Below are 12,975 nucleotides of genomic sequence, written 5' to 3'. Positions count from 1 at the left end.
CCCCAGAACAATGTTGAATAGAAATGGTAAGAATAAGATACCATTCCTTATTCTTGATTTTAGGGGAAAAACATTCAGTATTTCACATTTAAGAATGATGTTAGCTCTAGTTTTCATAGATATCCTTTCTTAGATTGAAGAAGTTTCTTATATTCCTGGCTTACTGAGAAGTTTATCTTAGGTATTGAATTTTATCAAACGGCTTTTTAGTATATGATCCTCTTTAGAAATGCGTAAGACTTTTTTATAATGCTCGTATGGTAAATTTATTTTGATTGGATTTTGAATGTTAAACAACCTTGCATTCCTGTAATAAACTTATTTAGACATAATATATTACCCTTTTCATATTTTGCTGAATTCAGTTTGTTAGTAATTTGTTAAGGGTTTTGCATCTGTGTTCAGGGAGGATATATTGTTCTCCTGTTTTCTTTTCCTGTAATGTCTTTGAGAGATTTTAGTTGGAAGATCACCCCTCCTCCTGTGTTTTGTGGAGAAGTGTGTGTAGATTTGGTATCCTCTCCTCCTTTAAATGTTTGGTAGAAATCACCGGTGAAGGCATCTCGGCCTGGGGTTCAATGTGGGAAAGCTTTTAACTATGCAGCTGACTTATTTAAGGGATACAGGCTCATATAGGTTATCTATTTCTTCTTGAATGAACATTGGTAGTTTGTATCTTTCAGAGATTTTGTGGGTTTTTTTCACTTAAATTGACAAAATTGTTGGCATAAGGTTGATGAAACTATTTTCCTGTTATACTTTTTTAACATCTGTAAGATTTGTAGGGAGAGCTTCCCTTTTCGTTTCTGATATTGTAATTCATATTTCCTCTCTCTCTTTTTTTTTTTTGTATGGCTAGAGATATAGTAATTTTTTGCTCTTTCAAAGAAGCAACTTTAGGTTTCGTTTATTTTTCTGTTTTGTTTTCTGTTTTATTGCTTCTCTTGCTTTTCTTTCTCTATGTTATAGTTAAGGGGAGTTAGATTATAAATCTTAGACCTTTCATATTTTCTTATATAAGTGCTTATAAATAGAAGTTTTCTCTAGATACGATTTTAGCTGAATTAAATACATTTTGATATTTATTTTCTAATTCACTCATTTCAAAATACTTTTTGAAGCCCAGGTTCTAAGCTAGGAATCCTCTGTGATCTCTTCCTTGACTCTGATAGCCTATCAGCTTTTAATCCTGTCAGTTCCACTTCTGAGATACCTACCAGTCACAGCCTCTCCCAGTGTCACCACCCTAGCCAAGGTTCAGTTAGTTCACCACTGGTCTCTTGCAACCCCTTTAAGTCATTTTTCCAGTCTCCCGTTTATCCCCATTCACTTTATCTTGTCCATATAAGATGTCTAATAATTGAAAATGAAAACTCTTAGTAGGCATCTGTTTTCGCAGGGCTATACTGAAGAATTAAGGTGAATCAGTCACAAACCCCACCTTTTCAGAAATGTGATCTTGTTCATTCCCTTTCCTCCCAAATATTAAAGACTTACTGATCTTTTCCAAAGTAGTGCCGATTCTCTCTTACAATACTTAAGGCCCCTTCATGAAGCTGCAGAGGCTTTTTTTACCTTAAATAATCTTTATTTTCAAATCTAACATGAAAATACGAGGTAGATAGAGCAAATCGACTCCACGACAAGAAAGATAAACAGGCTTTTTCAGAAACACCGTGGCCATGTCTCCTCCCCACTCCCACCGCGCTCTCTCACTTCCACCGCCCCTGACAACACCCAGCTGGGCCCAGCTGCACTCTCAGCTGGTCCCAGCTCGGCCACACTGCCACTCTAAACACCTCTTTCATGCTTCCGACCAAAAGTCTGGTTTGGTTTTGTTCATGTGTCTGAGGAAGAGAACACTTAACTGGGAACATACTCACCACCTCTTATGGAAGAACTTTAAATGTCTTTTTCATAATTGGAAAGTTCTTGAGGAAAAATGATATATGTGAAATCTCTTTGAAAATCATGACTTGCCTTCAGTGGATAGGAATGCTGTAGAAGAGATTTAGCTTTGATTGAAAAAGAGTAAAACAGATAACTGATAACACTGCCAGATTTTGAAGTGTGAAATTTGTTAAGTAGTATGTTCTAACCACTGGTGTGCTAGAGTTCCAGACAGCTGACTGTGTCTACTCCTGATCAGCTCGGTGTCCAGTGGCATCATGTTGGCCTCTGGAAATCTGCCATGGTGGAAGTAAAAATGAGCAAGTCCTTTCCAATCAGGATATTCCCTCTGATCAGAGGGCCATTGGTTCAACATTGACACCAATGCTCTTGACAAAATTCAACCTCGTAAAATAATTCCATTAGTATATCTGCCTAGCATTTAAGAATTAGAATAAAATGTATTTTTTCCTGTAACATAAAACTCTTTCCCTAAGTCCACATTCAGTCACTTAGATACCCTAAACCCTGAAAAGACTGCACACTGCCCAACAATACCAAATCATGACAGTAAGTGTAAGGAAATCCAACTAATGTCTTTCTCAGCTCTGTGGGCAAGAAATAACTTTGATACTTTCTTTTTGAAATTATCACATTGTAAAATGTTATGCCTTTGCCTTTTTAATGACTAAAATATCTGGTTGATATTAAAAATTAAATTAAATTAAAAATATATTTAGAAAGGAAGACTGACCCATTTATTTTCCAGTATATGGCCTGGATGGATAGATGAATGGATGGATAGACAGATATTGTGTCTTTTAATTTCATTCTTAAATTAACATTGTAAGGAAGGTGTTAGTCTTCCCATTTTTATATTTGAAGAAAGACTCAAAGAGCTTAAGTAAATTATCCTTATACATGTTTAGAGCTTTGATTTTATTGCATCTGATTGAATGCGGCTCTTCTATATACTACTTAAACACACACTTCATTGGGTGTGGCTCCTTAAAGTCACTTACAAGTAGAGAGAGATGGTGACTGGTCCACAGAATAAGTTAAAGCTGAATTAGCAGATTGACATGGCAACATGTTTGATTTTCTATAACATTATATATACACATGTGACACAAACGGCCCCCTTGAAGAGAGGCACTTTTCTTTATTGTTGTTTGACCCGCTCTCTTTCCTAGTTTGGCTCCATTTATGGTATCTAGAGATATTCAGAACATGTTTATTAAGTGAATGAATGAAAGATTAATAGTATTCTTATGTATTTTTTGCAATTACTTCATGATAGCACTGTTCTTTATTTACTGTTTGTAGACATATGAAGCGGGTCCACTTATATTACTTCATTTTAATCTCACAGCTGAGTAAAGAATTGATTCAGCTTATGGATGGAGGACAAATACTTTACTTAAATGTATTCAGTTATTTAATGACAGGGACAGAATTCTAGAGCCAGATGACTTCTTTGTCATGCTCTACATGCTTATTTATTCTGCAGACCATGAACACATTTCTTTGAAATTTTATTCAAACTTAAATACATAATTTTATATCAAAATGATTACTTTAGCAATTAATAAAACAACTAAAATCTTACTAACTCTTCCTTTTAATCAACTCAGATGTTCCTGTATGCTCAATTTCCTCCGTTAATGTGATGGCAGTTTAGAGTTAAGTGCAAATGAGCCAAGAATCTAACAAGGGGAAAGAGGAATTTAGAAAGAACTCTCTGGCACCTTGTCATGCCAGAGACTTCAGACATCTGAATCACTGTTGGAACTTTCTGGAATGGATTCTAAGCTGATACTCTTTTTTTTTTTTTCATTTTACATCAGTTTTATTTTGAACTGAGCCGTAACATTTTTTGAGATGAAATTTGATTGTAGTGAACTCTAGCTTATCTGCAAAGGTTTTACTTATTTTTAAAACTGTATACTGTCCCTTTCCTGTCATTTCCAGGCTGGGTCCAGGCCTGATGAAAGGAGGTTCTTGTTGAGAGATCAGGACAAGATAGAGAAGTATTTGAACAGCAGCACCTGGGCAAATGCTTTACTAAACCACTATCTCACAATCTTTTAAAATTAAAATGCTATTATTATTTCATAAAATTAGAACCATGCAAGTTGGATTGAAGGAATAAGGGTACATTGACAACACAGTGTTACTTAGCCATTTAAAAGAATGAAGCTGACTCAGATAACCTGGAGTGATTTGCAATTTTCACAAGCTGCTGATGAGTAAAAACAGCACACAGAGATGTATGATAGTTATTTTGAGTATACTCCTCTAAATAATGGAAAATATCCCATGCAAGTTTATCTATGGGTATGTGGCTCTAAGAGCACGGAACATAGAGATTTTCACCCTCGGATGATTTAGACACATTACCTAGGGCTCCTGGTTGGGATTGTGGGGAAGGGGAGATATGGAGGGTGGAATGGAAGGAACTAATAAGGAAGAGGAGGCAACTACAGAAAAGAAAATAGCACAAAATTGTATAAATGATCACATCTGTGTAAAATGTTATGTGTGTAGAAGTATATATGTGCATTAGAAATAACAGAGGAACAAAAGAAAGAGTTAGCATATGTACCAACTAATAAAAAAGGACAGCTGAGAATCTGAGCACCTAAGAATATTGAACAATGACTGTCTCACAGTTCTACGGGGCTGCAAATAATGGGTATATAGGTGAGATAATATTTAGCTTTTCCTTCATATCATTTCATGTGTATTGTTTAAATCAAGAAATTCAAATATTTTCTTATATTCATTTATACATTCATATATACGTCCGTATATACATCGTACAGTCAGAAGAGAAAATAGCTGAAAATGATTATTTTTCTAAGCATTTTTTTCATGCATAGAGTACAAAAACTTAGGACTGTCTACATTTTGGTGAAATATGATTTTTGAAACCAAAGTAAGTCTTATTTATGTCATAATGGTACCCATTATTACATGAACATTTGCTGTATCACCTATAATTATTTTCAGCTGTTTGAGAGTTTCTTTTTCAGTTGGATGTACTTTTCAAAGCAACTAATTGGTAACACTTCCTTTACCAAGCTTTGAAATGATCATCAAATGGAAGAACATGCATATGTCATAAAATATTAGTTTTATATTATCGCGTGCTCTCTAATTATCTCTGTGTTTGCTTCTTTGCTGGAAGCATGTTTTTCTCCTTACACAGTCATTAATTTTCCCAAGTACAAGTTTAAAGCATCTAAAAATTATTTTCTTTTGGTATTTCACACTCCCCACCAGCAGGGTTGCCTAATTCAGTGACGTTGGAGGTAAAAAACTGAATTAATTAGTTCCTGGATGAATGCAGTAACAACGTATTTAGTTTTTAGAGAAACAAATAAAAACTCAGCTGTATGTAGTGAGAATGAAAGTACATTCTACCTGTAGTACAATTCATCTTTCTTTCTCTTTATTTAAGACCTGTAGATATCATCACACCAAAATATGTGCTGGCTGATACCAAACAAGGAAAGTGAAGAATTATTTCTCTTGTAAGTCAGAGTATATAATGTTGTTAGATATTTATAGCATACAAGTCTTTGTATCTTCATAACTAAAAATTCACTATTCTCTTTTGTAAAAGAATGTGAACTGGAGTCTTCCAGTGTATACTAAATAGCGTGTAATGTATCCAAATTAATTCCTAAAAAGACTATAACTCATTAAAATATAAGATTGAGATGAAAGGACATTAAACATAAAAATGTTCAGGAGTTTAGATATGTTATCTTATCTTACAGTGAATGGCATTTGCAAAGCTAGTTTCCATTTGGATTTCCCTTTTCTGTTTTGATCAGTAGCAAGAAATTGTTTCTATAAATTAATATAATTTTTTAAAAATTCCAAGGTCATAAATAGTAATTATCGTGTTTTGTTTTAAATGATGTTTTGAGTTAGGAGACAATCTTAAATAAGGGTGCAGAAGTCAGTCCTAGAAAGTAAACACAAGTATCAATAAAAATGTCAGCGGAGAACTTACGATTAGGTCAGTAGTGTCCCTTATATGCTGGCGGTTCCTGGCGTCTCATCACAGCGAGACGAATTCCTCCCCCTCTTCTCTTCTAGCGCTTGTTCTTAGGCAAACGGCTCCCCTGTATAGCGAAATGAGTGCGTGCTTGGGAATCAAAGGACCCTTCAGTAATTAAATCCCTGTTAACACTAACTCAATGGCAGGACTCGGACAAGTCCCAAAATCTGATCAGTGTCATTTTCGGTGTTTTTGGTTTCGTGTTTTTTGTTTCGTTTTGTTTTTGCTTTCCTGTAAAATAGGAGAAAATCATATCTACCTCACATGGTTGTTAGCATTAAAACAATATAATGCATCTGCACATAAACATGATATTTTTCCCATCTTAACTAAGCTCTTTCTTTATCTTTATGTCATTTCCACTCATACAACTTCCCATTTCTCCACTCCTTTGTGAAGCAACATTCCTTGAAAGAGATTTCTTTGGTTGAAATCTTCATTTATTCTCCATTTCCTCTTTAATTCACTCCAACAAAGCTTGCACCCTCTCCACAGAAACCTCTCTTGTCACATCTGCAGTAATGGCTACATCCCTAAATTCAGAAGTCAGTGTCCAGTTTTCATCATGCCACAGTGGATCTCTCCTCCTGCAAGTACTTTTTATTTATGTAGCTATGATGACACAGAATTCTCCTGATTTCCTTCCTGCATTCAAGGCTGCTGCTTCTCAGTATCTTTTGCTGTTCCTTCTCACCTCCCCAATTTCTTCATTTTGGGGTGCCTCCAAGCTCAGTTCTTGGACATCTTCTTTATCCACCTTGGTGACCACACCCAGCAACATGTTTTAAATACAGTTTCTATGCTGGCGGTTCCCCAATTTTTTTCTTTCTGGTCTATATTCCCTCCTGAACTCTCCAGACTTATGCATCCAACTGCCTTCTAAACGTCTCTAGTTGGGTATTTAATAGATGTCTTAAACTTAAGTAGGACAATACTGACCCCCTAATTTCCCCTCCCACAGTTCTCTTTATCCAGACTTTTTCCCCATTTCAGTTAGTGGCTGTGGTCTCCATCCCGTGTGCAGACCCCAAATTTTGAAGTCATCATTGATACATCTAGTCAATTGGAAATACTTCCAGCTCCAACTTTAAAAATAGCCAAAATAAAATGTCACTTCCTCTGCTATCACTCTAGTGCAGGCCACCATCTTTCTCTCTTGGATTGTTGCTGTATTGTCCCTAAGGTGTCTCTCTGTTCCTCTTCTTGTCCTCCAATGTTTCTTTTCAATTCAGAATAATAACATTTTTTTAAAACTTGAAGTCAGATCATGATTTTGATCTGCTCTGATCCCACTAATGTCTCCTGTTTCACTCAAAGCAAAAAGTAAAGTCCTTAAAATGGTCTTCAAACCCTACGAAATCTGGCCTGGCATTAATTTTTGGACTTTTTTTGCAACCACTTTTTCTCTTTCATTTATCTACAGCTACACTGTCTTCCTGGCCATTTAGAGAATACCTCTACACGTTGCTACCTAAGATCTCTGTGGTCTCGTTTCCATTCCCAAGGGTGCCTTACCTCCAGATACCAGCGTGGTGTGCTCCTTCATTTCCTTTACACCTTTGTTCCCTGACCTCGCAAGTGCTCAGCACTTTTTATCTCCTTCCCCAACTTGATTTGTTTTGGTGGCACCCATCGCCTTGTTACACACTGGATCATCTACCTTCCCAACAAGATCACGAGTGCAAACGCCATCAGGGTGAGGATCCCGGTCTACTTTGCTCTCTGCTCTGTTCCCAGAACGGTGTCCGTCGTATAATAAATGATCAATACACATGTATTGACGAAATGAATGACTGAGTAATAAACCACTTTGTGAAATATAAAGCACTAGGAAAACAGAGGTTAATATGTTTTTCCTGGGATTACAGGAAACTATTTACAGTAACTAAGCATCTATTTAACTAAGCAGAGCAATCAGCTCTGGAACTCTGGTACATTGCTTTGGGAAGTACACAGGTAGTAGGGACACTACTATGTTTGTCTGCTATATTTACACTCAGTTACCGTACACGATATACACAGTATTTATCTTGTCTACTATAATTACATTCAGTTATTATATACGATATACGTAATATATATCTTGTCTACTATATTTGCTCTCAATTATTAACAGTTTGCCCTGCTGTTAGAATTAAAACATTTTGAGAGCAAAGACAATAAAAAAAATAGGCCAGATCAACATTAGGTGACGATATGTTAGGTATTGGTTTTCGCCATTGTGCCCGATTGAGTGGGAACATATTCACAAGAAATGCTGTGAACTTCAGCAACAGTTTGAAAAATCAAGCTAAAACTTCTCGCAGGTTTAGTGGAAGATAATGTGGGAGTTTTCTTTAAAGTGTTTCTTATATTGCTCTGAAAACTAAACCTTTTTGACAAGGGATCTGCACAGGTTGTGACAGAGAATTTGTATAGTTATGCTGCTGTGAGTGACAATGGCAGTGCCCAGCAGCTACGTTCAATTTTTATTGACTGTTTCTTATTCACTGTTACATGGCTCAAAGCTCTTTATCAGACATTATGTGCAGAATCTTAAATACCATGGATGAGGGCAAGGGGTACAGTTTGAGTGACAGGATTCCTGTTATTTCTTATATTTACTTTGAAAGCCAGAACAGAAAACTTTCCTGGCAGAAGGTGAACTATAACACAGTATTTCTAAAATAAGAGTTTGATAAAATTATTGTTTTAAGAATGGGGCTGGAAGAAAAGATCACGATATTTTTTGCCTCCCACTGTAACCACAGCAACCTCAATTGTGACTTTGTGTTGGAAGCCTTTCATAAAGCACTTAAGCTTTGCATGGGGAAGAGGGAAAGGGGAAAAGTAAACATGGTAACATCCCCTCTCTCCATCTCAGCCCTTAGTGTCTTAGTTCTGTAGTCATATTTCCAGGGCTGTTACCACAGATTTCTTGCTGTTTTTCCCAATTCCAGGTTCAATTCTTCCTATTTTCCATGAAGCTGTCAGAGTGATTTTCCTAGAACAAATATGGGTTTGTTTTTCTCTGTTTTAAGTCTTTAAATGCCTCCTACATATATAGTCAGTGTAGAACACAAGGGTTCCAGGAGCCTACCTCTCCAATCTGAAGGTGATGATGGTGATGAAGATAATGATAACAGCTATCATATGTTGAGCATCTTATTCCCCTAGACTGTTAAAATATTTCAGATACCTATTTTATTTAATCTTCACTAGAAGATTACACAGTAATTAATATTCTCTTCTCCTAACAAATGAGACTTGGATAAGTTATTTAATATGTTCCAAGTCACCCAGATAATTGGTGGTGGATCAGTGCTGTGACCTTGTCTGTTTTCAAAGTTTATGTTCTTTCCTCTACAATCATACCTTACAGCTTAGTTGATGAACCTACATGGAGTTCCCCAGATGCTTCTCCAGATGTATATGCCCCTTTGCCTTTGTGCACTTGGCTTTCACTGTCCGAAATTCTCTCTCCCCTTGATCACTTGGAAAGTCATTATTCAACTGTCAAGCAACTCCTTTTTCTCTGAAGCTCTCACTACTAGCCTTCCTGCTTAGAGGCGTTTAGGTAATCAACTCCCTCCACTGCCTTCAGTGAATTCTCTCTACAACTCTGTTATACCATCCAAATGATCACATTAATGATTAAGCTTTGCATATCTGACTCAATTTTTGGACTATGATTTCCCTCAGGGCAAGTATCATGAATTTTTCTTTATACATCTTATGCATTCTATGAAAGTGATTTTCAGAAATTCCGAAACATTATAATGAAAGTATAAGAAAAAATACTTTGGAAACAGTTGCATTTTGCATGTTTTGAGCATTGCACCACCTGCTGTTGAGAGATTTTTATCTCCATTTAGTCACGGAAACCCCTACTTACGTTTTTAATCCACGCTCTTGGCCTTTCTGAATTGAATTCTCTGAGGCTGCATGTCCCTGAGGTTCTTTGCTAATCAGGGTATTTCCCTTGTGTTGTCATGTGTACCTGCTTTCGCTTGTGGGGCTGCTCATAGGCCCGAGAACTGCTGGTCTTCTGATGCTCACTCGTAATTCAGGGTTCACTGGGGAAAATAAAAGGGTGGTACCATCTCGGTTAACAGAAATTTCCATAAAAACTGTGAGGATGAGTAGCCATTACTGGAGGTAGCATGTTGCTCATGTGAATGCTGCCTCTTAGATGGTCAAGGCGGAAAGGACGTGTTCAGTCCCTCTGCTCAATTATATCCAGTTGTCTGCTGCTTGCCTTAGGATGGTGATTTTAGAAGGCATGTCGTGGTTCTGTTTTCTCCAACTTCCTTGGCTTCCCTTGGTCTACCTTACCCTAAATTGCGTACTTCAGCTCTCTCTCTTTTTTTTTTTTTTTTTGGTCAAAAGGAACCTTCAAGTCTCTAATATGTAGGCATGAGAAGTGAACAGATTCTCCTGGCCCTGTGATTTGGAGCAGGAAGGAATAGGTGCTGTTACTAGGAAGACCACCCTCAGTGACTAGCCAACGTAGACTGCGATCTCTCCTTTGGTGCCCCAAGTTTAAAAGTTCACGCTACAGAGACTGAGTAAAGAATAAAATATTTAATGCAGAAAACGAGAATCGCATTCTAGCTATTCCTGTAAAAAGGAAAAGAAGAAAGAAAGCTAGAGGCTTAAGCTTTGCATCTTTTGAAACTATTTGAGGATTACAAAGGCAAATATTTGTAGTTTTGGATGCACATACATTCAATAAATAATTTATAATGGTTTATGAGTACTTAGTGTGAGCCTGACGTTATGGTAGGTGCTTTAAATACTAAAATAAATAAGATTAATTTCGTCTCTCAACAATCTTTGGATTGTAGTTGAGGGAACAGACACATAGAAAAGATGATTATAACACAATGTAGAGACAATTAAAGTACACCATCTTATTGCAATGCAGATCAATCCTTCCAGAATAATCTTAAAAAAAAAAAAAGCAAAAACATGTTTTACTCTAGTTTTAAACCCTTGAATATTTTTCTGTTGTCTAATGGGTAAAAGTCAAACTCATCCTGAGGTCATACGTGATCTAGACCCTGAATACTTTTCTAAACTTCTTCTTTTTTCTTTTTAATTGAAGTATAATCTGTTATAATGTGTCAGTTTCTGGTGTACAGCATAATATCCCAGTCCTACCTATATATACATATATCCATTTTCATATTCTTTTTCAGTAAAGGTCTAAACATACTCTTCTTTTAATTTAATTAGTCAACTTTTTTTGTTTGTTTTTTTGGGAGTATTTAGTTTTATTTATTTATTATTATTTATTTTTATTTTTATTTTTTTATTTTTATTTTTAGTAGAGATACTGGGGATTGAACCCAGGATCTCATGCATGCTAAGCATGCACTGTGCCACTAAGCTATACCCTCCCCCTCTAAACTTATTCTTAAAGAACCTCTCTAAGACTCCATGCTTCAACCACACCAGGGTACTCTGCTTGCAATAATTTCCTCTTCCTCTGAAATAATATGCAAAATTATTTGCTATGATCAGGATATATATATATATGTGCAGGATATGTATATGATATGTGCCTATGTGTGTGTGTGCATATGTATATGATTGACTCCCCAACTCAATTTTAAATGCTAAAAAAATAAAACTCATGACTTAGATTAATTCTAAATTTATTCTTTTCCCTGACCCAGCAGATAACAGTGCTAAGCACATATGAAGTTATACTGTACAACATTTAGAGTGAAGAACAAAAAAGCAGCAAAGAGGAAAGAAAAATTAGTAGAGAACAAAGGTGAGGGAGAAAAAGAATGATGTTTTCAGCTCCAAAAACTGAGACTTTCTTTAACTGCTGTAACTGCATGCACTGTCCTAAACAGTTGCTACCAGTCATATGGCTATTTAAATACACATTTAGCTCAATCATTAAATAAAATTCAGTTTCTCAGCCAAACTAGCCATACTCCATGTCCTTGCTATCTTTATGAGACCAGCAGCTGCCGGACTGGAAAATGTAGAACATTTTCATCCCAGGAAAAAATTCTGTTAGACAGCACTGATACACAGTCTCGAATCTGTGTACAGAAGAGAAGCTGGTTTGTGTGTTGAATTAACCCTGTATTTGTGATAACTTTACTAATCCTCTTTCGGCTACAGAAAAACCGTATTTTAATTATGCAGGCCTGCTATCTGGTCACATAATACACCTCTTCACGCACATGCCCTCTTCAATTGACAGAAGAGGACCTAATAGCCAAAGGAACATTGTTAGTCAGTATTAATCATTCATAATTATTTATCTTCTACGAGGTGCTTGGCTGTATAAAACTTAATATATCTTAAACATAAAATTAATATTGGGTGACAGATTTCTGACATGTATACTGAATTTTATATTCATTCTATTAAAATGGGTATTTAACCCATGAGAATCATCTGTTTATGAAAAAATGAAAGGTAAAAAATTAACAGCTTGTTAAGGCACCAAGATGATTGTGGTAAGAATATTGAAAAATATTTATGAATATTTAGGCAGGTGTTCACTAAACCAGTATTTTTGTTTCACCATCTATCAGCATTAATACTCTGCCTAAGAGTGGGCATGCTTAGGGGAGGTAACTGTTTTGATAAGAATGGCTCAAAATGTGAACCTTAGGAAATGGCTAAACATTCTGAAGGATTTCTCATCTGAGAAAATAAGATTTGAATATCTGTGATTGATTGATTTAGTATATATATTTTTATTGAAGTATAGTCAGTTTACAATGTTGTATCAATTTTTTATGTACAGCACAATGCATCAGTCATATAGGAACATCCATATATTCGTTTTCATATTCTTTTTAACCATAAGTTACTACAAGATTTTGAATATAGTTCCCTGTGCTATACAGTATAAAGTTGTTGTTTATCTGTTTTATATATAGTGGTTAGTATCTGCAAGTCTCCCAATTTAATAAAGTCCATAATCAGGCCGTTAGGTGTTAGAAGCACTTCTTTGTAGGGAGTTGTTGTGGATCAAGTTAAAGCAATATTTGCCCTATGTT

The 12,975-nt window shown here is 35.9% G+C and overlaps 1 protein-coding gene across 5 annotated transcripts in view; it reads left to right on the top strand.

Moving 5' to 3' along the window:
• SYT1 (synaptotagmin 1) overlaps positions 1–12,975 on the top strand; it is an 898,755-nt gene that overhangs the window by 213,428 nt on the left and 672,352 nt on the right. For 2 of the 5 annotated variants that reach the window (XM_072973352.1, XM_072973354.1), the window contains one exon: positions 5,354–5,426. The exons of 2 other annotated variants lie outside the window; for them this stretch is intronic. The gene's annotated coding sequence lies outside the window, so the exon portion shown is untranslated. Of the gene's footprint in view, positions 1–5,353; positions 5,427–11,697; positions 11,724–12,975 lie in introns of those variants that run through there. One more of the 5 variants, XM_072973355.1, reaches the window with a different exon arrangement.

The sequence above is a fragment of the Vicugna pacos genome, chromosome 12 (genome assembly GCF_048564905.1).
Source record: "Vicugna pacos chromosome 12, VicPac4, whole genome shotgun sequence".
Classification (NCBI taxonomy): Eukaryota; Metazoa; Chordata; class Mammalia; order Artiodactyla; family Camelidae; genus Vicugna; species Vicugna pacos.
The sequence above is the reverse complement of the archived record's forward strand: the minus strand, read 5'-3'. Positions and strand labels throughout refer to the sequence as shown.